Raw genomic sequence first — 17,090 nt, 5'->3', positions numbered from 1 at the left:
AGGTATACCCATGCTAATGTATCTTTTTGTTGCACTAATTTAATAATGCAACAGTAAAACTTCATTATTTTTAACTTTTTTAATCATATTGCCTTCTATATGATTATTTTCATATATTATTTATATATGACTTATGCCGGCATGACACTCCATATAAATAGTCATATATATTTCACTTGTGAAATTTTTCTCATATGACATGCCTGCCCGACCTCACCACCCCTATATAGGTTTTGTGACACGTTTTCTACAATGCTCTTATTTTATTAAGTATTACCATCTAACGTATCTTTTTGTTGCACTAATTTAATAATACAACAGTAAAACTTCATTATTTTTAACTTTTTTAATCATATTGCCTTCTATATGATTATTTTTCATATATTATTTATATATGACTTATGCCGGCAAGACTCACTCCATATACATAGTCATATATATTTCACTTGTGAAATTTTTCTCATATGACATGCCTGCTCGACATCACCACCCCTATATAGGTTTTGTGACACGTTTTCTACAACCAGCTCATTTTACTAAGTATACCACCTAATGTATCTTTATGTTGCACTAATTTAATAATGCAACAGTAAAACTTCATTATTTTTAACTTTTTTATCATATTGCCTTCTATATGATTATTTTCATATATATTTATATATGACTTATGCCGGCATGACACTCCATATAAATAGTCATATATATTTCACTTGTGAAATTTTTCTCATATGACATGCCTGCCCGACCTCACCACCCCTATATAGGTTTTGTGACACGTTTTCTACAATGCTCTTATTTTATTTAGTATTACCATCTAACGTATCTTTTTGTTGCACTAATTTAATAATACAACAGTAAAACTTCATTATTTTTAACTTTTTTAATCATATTGCCTTCTATATGATTATTTTCATATATTATTTATATATGACTTATGCCGGCAAGACTCACTCCATATACATAGTCATATATATTTCACTTGTGAAATTTTTCTCATATGACATGCCTGCTCGACATCACCACCCCTATATAGGTTTTTGTGACACGTTTTCTACAACCAGCTCATTTTTACTAAGGTATACCACCTAATGTATCTTTATGTTGCACTAATTTAATAATGCAACAGTAAAACTTCATTATTTTTAACTTTTTTAATCATATTGCCTTCTATATGATTATTTTCATATATTATTTATATATGACTTATGCCGGCATGACACTCCATATATAAATAGTCATATATATTTCACTTGTGAAATTTTTCTCATATGACATGCCTGCCCGACCTCACCACCCCTATATAGGTTTTGTGACACGTTTTCTACAATGCTCTTATTTTATTTAGTATTACCATCTAACGTATCTTTTTGTTGCACTAATTTAATAATACAACAGTAAAACTTCATTATTTTTAACTTTTTTTAATCATATTGCCTTCTATATGATTATTTTCATATATTATTTATATATGACTTATGCCGGCAAGACTCACTCCATATACATAGTCATATATATTTCCACTTGTGAAATTTTTCTCATATGACATGCCTGCTCGACATCACCACCCCTATATAGGTTTTGTGACACGTTTTCTACAACCAGCTCATTTTACTAAGGTATATCACCTAATGTATCTTTATGTTGCACTAATTTAATAATGCAACAGTAAAACTTCATTATTTTTAACTTTTTTAATCATATTGCCTTCTATATGATTATTTTCATATATTATTTATATATATGACTTATGCCGGCATTACACTCCATATACATAGACATATATATTTCACTTGTGAAATTTTCTCATATGACATGCCTGCCCGACCTCACCACCCCATATAGGTTTTGTGACACGTTTTTCTACAACCCGCTCATTTTACTAAGGTCTACCACCTAATGTATCTTTATGTGGCACTATTTTAATAATACAACAGCAAAACTTCATTATTTTTGTTATCAATAATTTGTATTAAATACTAGTACAATCGTAAATTGTTTAACATTGTTGAAAATTTTTGTCAAAGTTGAACTCATATCTCGGTAGAACCTTATATCATATGGCTGCAGTTCAATAAAAAATTCACCAAGTCCAAAAAATTTTTTTCTCAAGTTAAATTCAAAATCTTATCTCATTTTATTAAAAAACTGTATAAAATGATATATAAAAAGTTTTTTCTACAATTTTCATATGTTGAAATTTTTTGTCAAAGTTGAACTCATATCTCGGTAGAACCTCATATCATATGGCTGTAGTTCAATAAAAAATTCACCAAGTCCAAAAAATTTTTTTCTCAAGTTAAATTAAAAATCTTATCTCATTATATTAATAAACAGTATAAAATGCTATTTAAAAAGTTTTTTCTTCAATTTTCATATGTTGAAATTTTTTGTCAAAGTTGAACTCATATTTCGGTAGAACCTCATATCATATGGCTGAAGTTCAATAAAAAATTCACCAAAAAATTTACCAAGTCCAAAAAATTTTTTTTCTCAAGTTAAATTCAAAATCTTAATTCATTTTATTAATAAACTATATAAAATGATATATATAAAAAGTTTTTTCTTCAATTTTCATATGTTGAAATTTTTTGTCAAAGTTGAACTCATATCTCGGTAGAACCTCATATCATATGGCTGCAGTTCAATAAAAAATTTCACCAAGTCCAAAAAATTTTTTTCTCAAGTTAAATTCAAAATCGTATCTCATTATATTAATAAACTGTATAAAATGATATTTAAAAAGTTTTTTCTTCAATTTTCATATGTTGAAATTTTTTGTCAATGTTGAACTCATATCTCGGTAGAACCTCATATCATATGGCTGAAGTTCAATAAAAAATTCACCAAGTCCAAAAAATTTTTTCTCAAGTTAAATTCAAAATCTTATCTCATTATATTAATAAACTGTATAAAATGATATTTAAAAAGGTTTTTCTTCAATTTTCATATGTTGAAATTTTTTTGTCAAAGTTGAACTCATCTCTCGGTAGAACCTCATATCATATGGCTGCAGTTCAATAAAAAATTCACCAAGTCAAAAAATCTTTTTCTCAAGTTAAATTCAAAATCTTATCTCATTATATTAATAAACTGTATAAAATGATATTTAAAAAGTTTTTTCTTCAATTTTCATATGTTGAAATTTTTTGTCATAGTTGAACTCATCTCTCGGTAGAACCTCATATCATATGGCTGCAATTCAATAAAAAATTCACCAAGTCCAAAAATTTTTTTCTCAAGTTAAATTCAAAATTGTATCTCATTTTATTAATAAACTGCTTATAAAATGATATTTTAAAAAGTATTTTTCTTCAATTTTCATATGTTGAAATTTTTTGTCAATGTTGAACTCATCTCTCGGTAGAACCTCATATCATATGGCTGCAGTTCAATAAAAAATTCACCAAGTCCAAAAAATCTTTTTCTCAAGTTAAATTCAAAATCTTATCTCATTATATTAATAAACAGTATAAAATGCTATTTAAAAACTTCAAGTATATGTTGAAATTTTTTGTCAAAGCTGAACTCATATCTCATGTCTTAATTTTCGCCACTAATATGATGGCGTTCTTTTGCTACCAAACACATAATTGTGTATGAAATAAATGCATACTTAAAATACGCAAGTATTCTGTTCATATATATATACATATATATAATTATTATATAACATAGATGGCGTATATCATGCATATTCTTAATTTTCGCCACTAATATGATGGCGTCCTTCTGGCTACCAAATAAAATATATATTGCGTACGCATAATAAATAAATGCATATATAAAATACACAAGTATTTTGTACACATAGATATACTATGCATATTTTTAATTTTTCGCCACTAATATGATGGCGTTCCTTCTGCTACCAAATAAATATATATAACTAACGCTTACTAAATAAATGCATATTTAAAATATACAAGTATTTTGTACACATAGATATACTATGCATATTCTTAATTTTCGCCACTAATATAATGGCGTTCCTTTTGCTACCAAATAAATATATATAACCAACGCATAATAAATAAATGCATATATAAAATACGCAAGTATTTTGTACACATAGATATACTATGCATATTCTTAATTTTCGCCACTAATATAATGGCGTTCCTTTTGCTACCAAATAAATATATACAACTAACGCATTATAAATAAATGCATATATAAAATACGCAAGTGTTTTGTATACTTAGATATACTTAGTATGCATATTATTAATTTTCGCCACTAATATAATGGCGTTCCTTTTGCTACCAAATAAATATAAATAACTAACGCATACTAAATAAATGCATATTTAAAAATACGCAAGTATTTTGTACACATAGTTATACCTTTGCATATTCTTAATTTTCGCCACTAATATGATGACGTTCCTTTTGCTACCAAATAAATATATATAACCAACGCATTATAAATAAATGCATATATAAAATACGCAAGTATTTTGTACACATAGATATACTATGCATATTATTAATTTTCGCCACTAATATAATGGCGTTCCTTTTGCTACCAAATAAATATATATAACCAACGCATAATAAATAAATGCATATATAAAATATGCAAGTATTTTGTATACATAGATATACTTACTATGCATATTATTAATTTTCGCCACTAATATAAATGGCGTTCCTTTTGCTACCAAATAAATATATATAACTAACGCATACTAAATAAATGCATATTTAAAATACACAAGTATATTTTGTACACATAGATATATATTATTTATTTATATATATATAATATTATATATATTATATAAATTTTCTTCTTATATGCGTAATTGTATAACACATAATTAATAATTATGCATACAATTTTGCATATTTATATATATATAATATATATATAATATTTTTTTATATATGCCTTAAACATATATATTTTATCGAATCGTCAAGCAAAGGATAAGCTTCAGTGGATCGCAGTATGGCAGCTGCTCAACCACTTACAACACCTTGCCTGTTATAAAAGTCGTTTACAATTGATTCAAGGCTTTGTCATTGTATTAAATAATGTTTTAATATATAACTAGCGCGGCACCAGGTGATCGAAGATCCTCCCAATTTACTATGTTATATGTAACATTGGCATCACATCCATCGTCGTCTATTAAATGAATAATAAACTTTTAATGGTTTAGAAGCCATACAATGCAAATTGCCCCTTATTTATCATTGCAGTCCAGCACGGATACGACCTTAGAGGCGTTCAGGCATAATCCAACGGACGTAGCGTCATACCACTGTTCGCTCGAACAAGTATTGTGCCATTGGTCCGTACCTGCGGTTCCTCTCGTACTACGCAGGAATGCTGTCGCAACAACGTTTTTGTCATTAGTAGGGTAAAACTAACCTGTCTCACGACGGTCTAAACCCAGCTCACGTTCCCTTTGCATGGGTGAACAATCCAACGCTTGGTGAATTTTGCTTCACAATGATAGGAAGAGCCGACATCGAAGGATCAAAAAGCGACGTCGCTATGAACGCTTGGCCGCCACAAGCCAGTTATCCCTATGGTAACTTTTCTGACACCTCTTGTTAAAAACTCTTTAAACCAAAAGGATCGATAGGCCGAGCTTTTGCTGTCCCTGTGTGTACTGAACACCGAGATCAAGTCAGCATTTGCCCTTTTGCTCTATGTGTGGTTTCTGTCCGCACTGAGCTGGCCTTGGGACACCTCCGTTATTATTTGAGAGATGTACCGCCCCAGTCAAACTCCCTACCTGGCAATGTCCTTGAATTGGATCATACCTGAGTAATTGGAGTTATACCAAATTTTTAATTTAAGAACACATAAATGCACTCTCTCATTAATGAATTTGTTTGCGATTATATAACAAACTCGTGATACTTTGATCAAGAAGCTTGCATCAAAACCCAATACCATAAGATATAATAAATATATCCGTATAATGGCTAGGAAATGATACACGTTCCATTTAATCAAGTAAGTAAGGAAAACAATAAGAGTAGTGGTATTTCATTGTCGATACTAAACCGAAATTTAATATCTCCCACTTATTCTACACCTCTTATGTCTCCTTACACTGCCAGATTAGAGTCAAGCTCAAAAGGGTCTTCTTTCCCCGCTAATTATTCCAAGCCCGTTCCCTTGGCTGTGGTTTTCGCTAGATAGTAGATAGGGACATGGAATTTGGTAGATTAACGTGAGCACCTGCCATGTTGGCTCTATCTCACGGTGCGCAGCACAGACAATTCAATTTAAGCGTCGAATCAGCGCCCCCATGGAGCAATTCACGGGTACACATTGAAGAGCCAACTGTTTGGGTTGGCTCAACCTCCTGTGTGAGGAGCGAGGCCCATCTAAAACCTCTTCCGATCTATGGTATCACGGCAACCGGTTGTATTACGCAACTCCACGTCGAGCACTCCACTCTATCCGCATTTGGATGGTAAACCACAGCCACCACGATACTCCCGAAAGGGCCGCAACCAAATACCAGGACGGACATATGTCCGCGGGCACCTGGTTCCCGTGGTACCAGAAAAACCTCCGGTCAGGTTTCGTACCACAAAGGTACTACCAATTTTAACTCCAAACAGTTACGGGTTGGTGGCCCAGGTGGAAACATAAACATACAACATACATACGCTCCGATTCATTGCAACCCCACATTCATACATCCCGATTCACGCCTGCCTACCTAGCATTCCCATTCCCCTCATGCATACATTATTCACACAATCATTCATTCCTGCCTCCAGGAACGCTCATCCGCCGTCTCGCAAATACAATGCGGGCAAACTCATTCAAATTACCTACACAAGTACTAGTGGAGAGTGATTGACTTACGTCAAACCCACCACCAGTCTGCCTAATCCCTAGCTCATCCATCACACGTATATCGCTATACAGTGGGCATTCACACAACACATGCATGGCAGTCTCCGCTGCCAAACCGCAGCGGCATTCCGGACTATCGCACAGGCTTCTCGGATGCAAGAATGCATTGAGAGAACCATGGCCAGTCAACAAGAATCCGAGACTCAGATTAAATCTGAAGTCTGGACGGTCTGCAGTGAACTTGACATCACGAATAAATTCGCGAGTCACCCGCCCATTCACACTTGCATCCCATCTGACCTGCCAGTCAGACAGAACACACTCTTTCAATAACTTCTTACAGCTATCCACTGCTAAGCTATTTACGTCCCTATCAAATAACCACTCATCCCGCAGCAATGGCAGCCGCCTCTTAATCTTGAACATCAAGGCTCTACGCCTGAACTTCCAAGTCAAGAGGGGCTGCACCAAGCAATACCTGCAAAGCTTCCGTAGAAACAGTGCGGCACACAGGCAGACAACCTAAAAGAATCACACGCTGGCAAGCCAGCACTTTCTTTCTGCCCACAACAGTCTTTGCTGCCTCATACCACACAGACGACCCATATGCTGCACATGCAACAAATAGGCCGCTGTATATGGTACGCACAGCTCGTCTGCTGAGGCCCCAATCACTCCGCAAAATGCGACGCACCTGTCCAACCACACTAAAACAACCGCGCCCTGAGACCGGTGAGATGCGGCATAAAGCACATCCCCTCACCGAAAGTAATGCCAAGGTATCGAACCTCAGTCACATACTTTAAGCTAACGTCGTTTAGTCTGACAACTGGAGGCCGACTGGCAGACAATTTACCCTTGAGTAACATTGCCACCGTCTTATCCGCTGCCAAACCGACGCCGACACTGTCGCCCCAATCGCAAACAATGCGCAAGCACTCCCTAGCACCTGCCTCAATCTCGGAGCGCGATTGCCCCTCAATCAAAATGAGCAGATCATCCGCATACGCACAACACTTGCAGCGCAATTCGAGTTGCCGCAATAGGGAGTCCATCATTAGGTTCCATATAAATGGACCACAGATGGATCCTTGCGGACAACCACGAACCACATCCACAGTGACACTCTCACATTTTCCTATTGCTGTCGCACGCCTGCCAGAAAAGTAGCTCTTCCATAGAGCCATCTCTCGGCAGCCACAGTCGCTCAATTTTTCTTAACACACTTGCCCAGCTAAGGTGGTCAAACGCACCCCTAAAATCTACAAAAATGCCTAAGACGTACCTGGAGTTGCTGGACCCCACCGAGTCCTTGACATAATGCCATGCATCCTCCGTACATCTACCTCTAGTGAAGCCATATTGTCTATCAGACATCTGGTCTTCAACTAACTCAAGCAGCCTTTCTATCATGACTCTTTCTAGCACTTTTCCAAGCACAGGAAGGAGACTGATGCCCCGATAAGATCGAGGATTACTCCTGATCTTATCGGGCGACTTCAAGAGCACTACCATCTTTGCACATTTCCATTCACTGGAAAGTATCCCTCATTCACACACCTTTCATACAATGCATACATATACTCTGGAATCGAATTCCAAACACATTTACACATTTCCCAGTGAAACCATCCATGCCGGGCGACTTTCTCGACTTTAACCTCTTAAAAGCCGCCCCCAATTCAGCTTCTCGGGAGCGGTTCAACAGGTTGCTCCACATGTAGTGGAGCCTCCTGTCTCTCCTCTCGCGGGAAGAACACATTCAGCAAAGCATTCATACAATCCTTCCATGCCGTTAGCTGAAGGCCTCCGACATGTAAGTTGCCTAAACTAAGCTCCCTGCCTTTCCCTCTCGCTATTTGATAAACACGACCCCAGGGATCATGCTTATTGCGATCTACAAAATCACGCCATTCCGCTTCTTTCACACGTACAAGCATTTCCTTGTACTCATTCATACACCTACTATACTCTCGCCTTAGCTGAGCAGCGCTATCGCATTGGATATTCTCGCTCTTTGGAAACGTTTCCGCAGAGTTCGAAGTATCCTACGCTTAGCACTCAACTCACTCGTCCACCACTTAACACGCTTAAGATTCACCTTGCGGTGTCTCCGAAGCATGCTATCATTCACACCCGTCATCCACCTATTCACACACATGACCTGCTCGTCAACACTCATTGCACTGAAGGTGCTAAGCGGAACTTGCGTTGCCCGCCTCACATATAAACAGCCCATATTGGGCCCAATTCACACCACAAGTGCTCCACGAATTACCCCCAACACTTTCATTCGTTGTGGGAGTATATGCAAAACACAATCTCAATTGGATTGTGATCACTTATACCTACCCCACCTAAAACACTCCACTCAAAATGAACACACACACGCATTGCTGCTTCATTCACAAGGGTGACGTCAATGTCACTTTTCCCGTTCGGACCATCAAAGGTATACCACACGCTGGGTTGATTAACGACCGAACATCTTGGGACACGGCCCACTCGGCTAGCGTTTCACCCCGCCTGTGGTTCTGATACCCAGACGAGTGTCTGGGCATCTTACTGAACCACACGGGGGACGACGCATTCGCATCAATACCAAGGATGATCGGATCGCTACTCGCCAGTAGTAGCACCTCATCCATGTACGCTATATACGGCTCGAGGGGTTCCCCGAACGCGCAATACACACTCACAACTAACACCCTGCCAAAATTGCCATTAAGGCACACACACACCCCCCAGTCGGTAGAACACATCAGAGTGCATTCAATACCAACATCATTCACCACCACCCGCAGCCTTGGCCCTGCTGTCAGTGAACACGCGCATGTGCGCGGGTAAGCCACGTACGCAACCATCGGTTGCATACGGCTCCTGCAGCAGGGCCACTACACTGCCTCTCTCACACATCATTTCGCCCACATCGCACATAACTGCATATGACCGCTGGCAGTTCAACTGAAGGACTTTGCTAGCCATATTAATGTCTAGCGTTGGCCCTCGCGACAATCGCACTATATATCGGGCAAGCCAGAGACATCATAAGATGCTCCGAAGGCTGCCCTTTAAAAGCACAATTCCGGCAACTAAGTGCATTGGTACACTTAGCTACCCGATGGCCCACTTGACCACAGCGCCGACAGACATCGTGCTTGGCCCTGCAGTCCGCTACCTTGTGGTCGAAGCCCAGGCAACGGAAGCAGCTCAGAACCGGGTCAAAGTTCCTCAAGCGGAATGAAAACCACTTGATGTAGCAGCGGCCAACATCGAGCAGAGTTTGCATGGCCATGCCATCGCCCTCCAACACAACATTGACCGACGCTGACCCACCAGTCACAGGCCATGGCTTGCTCACCATACGGACGCCTTTCTTGAAGGCCTCAAGAGACATGCTGTCCTTGAGGTTCATCTCGAAAAGATCACTCATGAATTCGTCAGGAGTAATCTGCGAGTGAACGCCCGTCACCACAATTTTAGGCCCCAGTTTGACATTCACACTCACTTCCAGCCCCCACCTCTTTAAATTTCGCGTTTCCTGCGATCACTCTCCGCTCTGCAACGGATGGAGTGCGAATAATCGCACCACCATCCCGAAGAGGACGAACCTCGTGCACCCGTACACCCAGGGTTGGACCTACCTCCTTCACCACCTGATCAACCACTTCCTTTGAGGTCTTCGCAGTCTTGCTGCGGACCACGAGGGACCATGTCTCAACTGGCTTAGGTCTCGGCGTCTCCGGGGTAGACGGCGCTGCCGACTTGGAACCGCCTTTGGCAACCGGTGCACGCAGCGGAGCACCCCCGCTAACCGGCGCTGGCACTCGGAAGGCCCATTGGAGGGGCCGCTACTCGCATGAGCGCGAGCCTCCTCCAACCGTCCTCGGAGACGCTCATTTTCCGCCATCTGCGAAAACAGCAGCGTCTCCATTTCCGCTAGGTAGTCAACTACACTAACCAGCGCCTTGCCTTGCATTCCACAATCAGCAACAACGAGCGTGAGCACGTCCTTACTGATCGCCTTCATTTTCTCTACTGGGCTTCCCTTGCGCATCATTGACCCTGGCTTGCTCAATGGAGCAACCAACGCCTCTGCTGCCTTTTCAGCCGCCCTAAACTCCTCTAGCATACTCCCCAATGAGCACATCGGGGTCGAATCTGCCGAAACCAGATTCTCCTCAGCCACGCTAAAACACGCTAGTAGCAGCGCTGACACCACCACTAGCGGCTCCCATACACTCAGCACCTAACCCAGCATCAGCAAAAAGAAGCTAAAGAAGCTGCCTTCTTCAGCTTCCTTGCTGACGCCGAACCCGCCTTCCGCTTAACCTTTCCCGTCAGCCACCGAAGGGAGGTCGTCCGTCGACGCACCACTCCCCCAGCACCAACGGCCGGCTTGCACGCTGGCATCTAAAACTTTTTTGCAAGTCTTAAAAATACTCAACTGTACTCACCAGAAAGTAGGTCACTCGAAACTAAGCTACTTTAATAGCGCTTAAAATAAGCACACGCACGCACACACTCTCAACGACGCGCGACGATTTTCCCACGCTGCTCACACGCACACAGCGAATGAGGAGCACAAAGCGCACACGCGAAACTTTTACCGCTAACTAAGAGATAACAAATAACTGTTATCGCAAAAAACACTACGAAATGCAGGCACCCGCTAACACGTCTGTTCAGCTCGACAGTTGAAACCAGACTGAGTAGATAGGGACAGTAGGAATCTCGTTAATGCCATTCATGCGCGCGTCACTAATTAGATGACGAGGCATTTGGCTACCTTAAGAGAGTCATAGTTACTCCCGCCGTTGACCCGCGCTTACTTGAATTTCTTTCACTTTGACATTCAGAGCACTGGGCAGAAATCACATTGTGTCAACACCCGCTAGGGCCATCACAATGCTTTGTTTTAATTAGACAGTCGGATTCCCCAAGTCGTGCCAGTTCTGAATTGATTGTTAATTGATAATCGTTATATAATTTAAAAGAACTAGCTGGTTGCCCAACTAGTATTCTTAAAAAATTTTAGCAAGAAAGTTCCACAATTGGCTACGTAACTAAACTATCCGGGGAACAAGAAACTACCATAAATGATAGAAACTCTATTACCCAGAACGAGCACATAAACCATGTTATTGTTTTCCCAATCAAGCCGACTATCTCAATCTTCAGAGCCAATCCTTATCCCGAAGTTACGGATCTAATTGCCGACTTCCCTTACCTACATTATTCTATCGACTAGAGACTCTTCACCTTGGAGACCAGCTGCGGATATTGGTACGGCCTGTTGAGAAGTTTGCGTGTCCCCACCATAAATTTTCAAGGTCCGAGGAGAAAATATCGACACAACAGTATATGTCATTGCTCTTCTAGCCATCTACCATATCTCTCTGCGAAAGACTTCCATGGTAGTACGGCTATAAAACAGAAAAGAAAACTCTTCCGATATCTCTCGACGGCTTCTTTATGGTCGTTCCTGTTGCCAGGATGAGCACGAGGCCCATATTTAATAACAAACGGATACTCAACAGGTTACGGAATTGGAACCGTATTCCCTTTCGTTCAAAATTATTCAAGTTTTTTAATTATGGACAAAATATAAATTTTAGTTACTTTTTTTTACTTGAAATTTTCGGCTTTCGCCTTGAACTTAGGACGACTAACTCGTGATCAACCACTGTTCACAACACGAAACCCTTCTCCACTTCAGTCCTCCAAGGTCTCATTCGATTATTTGCTACTACACCAAGATCTGTACCAATGACGGCTCCATGCAGGCTTACGCCAAACACTTCTAAGCACACCATTGTACCTTCCTACTCACTAAAGTTCAAAATTTATATACAAGTAATATAAATCATCTACTTTAGCGGTAATGTATAGGTATACAACTTAAGCGCATCCATTTTAAGGGCTAGTTGCTTCGGCAGGTGAGTTGTTACACACTCCTTAGCGGATTTTCGACTTCCATGATCACCGTCCTGCTGTTTTAAGCAACCAACGCCTTTCATGGTTTCTGAATAGTTGTTAATTTGGGCACCGTAACATTACGTTTGGTTCATCCCACAGCGCCAGTTCTGCTTACCAAAAGTGGCCCACTGGGCACATTATATCATAACCTTAAACTTCATATCAAGAAAGTTAAGGTTCTTACCCATTTAAAGTTGAGAATAGGTTAAGACGTTTCGACCCTAAGGCCTCTAATCATTCGCTTTACCAGATAAGATTATTTTATACAACAGTTAAATGCACCAGCTATCCTGAGGGAAACTTCGGAAGGACCAGCTACTAGATGGTTCGATTGGTCTTTCGCCCCTATACTCAATTCTGACAATCGATTTGCACGTCAGAACTGTTTCGGTCTTCCATCAGGGTTTTCCCCTGACTTCAACCTGATCAAGTATAGTTCACCATCTTTCGGGTCACAGCATATATGCTCAAGGTACGTTCCAGTTAGAGGCATAAATATATAAATATTATTATACATAACTATATAGAACGCCCGGATTGCGTTAATCAACTATAAATAGTAAAAAAACTAATCCAATAATAGTCAAGTTAATTACGCTATTAGGTTTATATCCCCAATAACTTGCACATATGTTAGACTCCTTGGTCCGTGTTTCAAGACGGGTCCCGAAGGTATCCTGAATCTTTCGCATTGTTAATCATACAAGTGCTTATAATAAACATAAAAATCAATGATAATCATGCCATTATATAATTCCGAAAAAATAACGCACTGTACTCATATAATCTATCAGCACTTTATCAAATTTTTTGAAAATTTATTTTATGTTAAAATGCAACACTCTAATTTAAATAAACTCTTATCAAAATTGTTTGATAAATTCCATACATGCAAAGATTACAATGTCCTTATATGGAAAAAATGCACACTATCGTTATAATATGATAAATATATTACAATTCTAATGATGAATTTTCCATAACGGATATTCAGGTTCATCGGGGCTTAACCTCTAAGCAGTTTCACTACTATTTAAACTCTCTATTCAGAGTTCTTTTCAACTTTCCCTCACGTACTTGTTTACTATCGCGTCTCATGGTTATATTTAGTTTTAGATGGAAGTTTACCACCCACTTAGTGCGCACTATCAAGCAACACGACGTCTTAATGGAAAACATCATCAATAATCATTAACGTGATACGGCCTGTGGCACCCTCTATGGGTAAATGGCCTCATTAAGAAGACTTAAATCGTTAATTCTCATACTAGAATATGACGTTCCATACACTGCATCTCACATTTGCCAATATAGACAAAGTGACTTAAGTGCTGAACTGATTTCTTTCGCTCGCCGCTACTAAGAAAATCCTTGTTAGTTTCTTTTCCTCCCCTTAATATAATATGCCTTAAATTCAGGGGGTAGTCCCATATGAGTTGAGGTGTTTAATTACACTTATAGACAATTCTCTACCTATTTTTGAAATATACTATTTTTTTCTGAAGCCATAATATTCACAAAATTATTCTTATACCATATTCGTTAATAAGAAGGCAATTCTAGTTTATAAAATAATATATTTTATGCAGACATCCTCAATATATAATTGAAATGAATAAAGAACACTTAATCTTCAAATTCTCATGCAACAGAGTTTTAGATTTCATTTATTAATTAATATTATGTGATATCTTAAGCGAGAACTTTAGATTCACACTTATATTATCCAATAATATACAATGTGCTTTAAAATTCCGAAAAATTTTAAACAAACTTATTTAGCATAGTCTTACAACCCTCAACCAATGTAGTCCAAGCAGCACTAAAAAATTAATTAAAGTACATAACAGCATGGACTGCATTATGCGTTCAAAATGTCGCTGTTCATGTGTCCTGCAGTTCACACGATGACGCACAGTTTGCTGCGTTCTTTCATCGACCCATGAGCCGAGGATCCACCGTAGAGTGATACAATTTTTTTATTTCATACGTCAAGAATATTTTCTATTGAAAGAAATTAAAAATACACCATTGACGGCATATATCAATTCCTCAATAAAATTTTTTATACCTAAATAAATGGCGAAATGCTTAGCTTTACATAACATAATAATAAGATATATACAAGTATATTTTAGCCAAATTATTGTAATGCAACAATGTAAAGAGTTAACCTGCCAAACAGGTACAACATTGTTTTTCTTTAGGTGCGAACCAATGTATGCGACGGAATATGCACAATACATTGCAACGCATTATATATGGACATATACACGCATTATTATCAAACACATAAAACACTCTTAATACAGTAATAATAATAATAATACATGACAAACGGTTTTACTAATTAAATTATTATATGTTGCATAATGTATCTCATATGAGAATAAAAATATTATATTTATTAGTACATAAATTTATTAAATATTGCAAATTCCCTAAAAGAGAAAAACAAAATTAATTTATTAACGTTAGATGCATTAAAACAATAATGATCCTTCCGCAGGTTTCACCTACGGAAACCTTGTTACACTTTACTTCCTCTAAATAATCAAGTTCGGTTCAACTTTTGCGAAACACCGCAACACACAAGGGCAGCGTCACAGTGATCACGTCCGGAGACCTCACTAAATAATTCAATCTCGGTAGTAGCGACGGGCGTGTGCACAAAGGCAGGGACGTAATCAATGCGATTAATGACTCACACTACTGGGAATTCCAAGTTCATGTGAACAGTTTCAGTTCACAATCCCAAGCATTGAAAGTGGTTCAGCGGTTTACCCCGGACCTCTCGGTCTAGGAAATACACGTTGATACTTTCATGTAGCGCGCGTGCAGCCCAGGACATCTAAGGCATCACAGACCTGTTATTGCTCAATTCTCATTATTTGCTAGACGCCAATTTGTCCATTTAAGAAGCTAGTGTCCTTATAATGGACAAACCAACAGGTACGGCTCCACTTATATAAACACATTCAAACACAATAAACATTTTTACTGCCACATGAATGAAGGCTATATAAGCTTCAACACCTAATCCTGAAGATATCTATTTAATATATTTGAGTCTCGTTCGTTATCGGAATTAACCAGACAAATCACTCCACGAACTAAGAACGGCCATGCACCACCACCCATAGATTCGAGAAAGAGCTATCAATCTGATCTTACACACTTATGTTCGGACCTGGTAAGTTTTTCCCGTGTTGAGTCAAATTAAGCCGCAGGCTCCACTCCTGGTGGTGCCCTTCCGTCAATTCCTTTAAGTTTCAGCTTTGCAACCATACTTCCCCCGGAGCCCAAAAGCTTTGGTTTCCCGGGAAGCGACTGAGAAGCCATAAAAGTAGCTACACCCAATTGCTAGCTGGCATCGTTTATGGGTTAGAACTAGGGCGGTATCTGATCGCCTTCGAAACCTCTAACTTTCGTTCTTGATAATGAAAACATCTTTGGCAAATGCTTCGCTTAAGTTAGTCTACCGACCGGTCCAAGAATTCACCTCTCGCGCGTAATACTAATGCCCCAACTGCTTCTATTAATCTTAACCTCTGATCTGAAAACCAATGAAGCAGAACAGAAGGTCTTCATTTCATTATCCCATTGCACATGTTATATCAGCATTGAAGCCTGCTTTAAGCACTCTAATGTTCAAAGTAATGTACCGGCCACAATAACACTCGATGAAGAGCACTAATGCAGGTTAAATAGGGGGAACATAATAAAAAGTACAAGTACCTAATTATATATTAGAACTCCACCGGTAATACGCTTACATACATAAGGTATAGTTACTAACTAACAATTGTAAGTTGCACTACCCGTAATGAAGCACAAGTCAACTACGAACGTTTTAACCGCAAACAACTTTAATATACGCTATATGGGAGCTGGAATTACCGCGGCTGCTGGCACCCAGACTTGCCCTCCAATAGGTCCTTGTTAAAGGATTTAAAGTGTACTTCATTCTAAGACAGGGCCTCGGATATGAGTCCTGTATTGTTATTTTTCGTCACTACCTCCCCGAGCTGGGGAGTGGGTAATTACGCGCCTGCTGCCTTCCTTAGATGTGGTAGCCGTTTCTCAGGCTCCCTCTCCGGAAGCAGACCCTGATTCCCCGTTACCCGTTGCAACCATGGTGTCCTAGATACACCATCAAAATTGAATAGGGCAGACATTGAAGAATTTATCTGTCGTCGGTACGAGACCATACGACTGCATTGTTATCTAGAGTCAACCATGTACGATCTTGCGATCGCTTGGTTATGCGCTAATAAGACACG

At 38.9% G+C, this 17,090-nt stretch overlaps 1 pseudogene; it reads right to left on the bottom strand.

Annotated features, from left to right (window-relative positions):
- Nucleotides 1-4,909: 4,909 nt before the first annotated feature.
- Nucleotides 4,910-14,252, bottom strand: LOC127566323 (large subunit ribosomal RNA; annotated as a pseudogene).
- Between the last annotated feature and the right edge of the window lie 2,838 nt (nt 14,253-17,090).

Source organism: Drosophila albomicans, unplaced genomic scaffold (genome assembly GCF_009650485.2).
Source record: "Drosophila albomicans strain 15112-1751.03 unplaced genomic scaffold, ASM965048v2 utg000380l_pilon, whole genome shotgun sequence".
Classification (NCBI taxonomy): Eukaryota; Metazoa; Arthropoda; class Insecta; order Diptera; family Drosophilidae; genus Drosophila; species Drosophila albomicans.
This window is presented reverse-complemented; position numbering and strand designations above follow the sequence as displayed.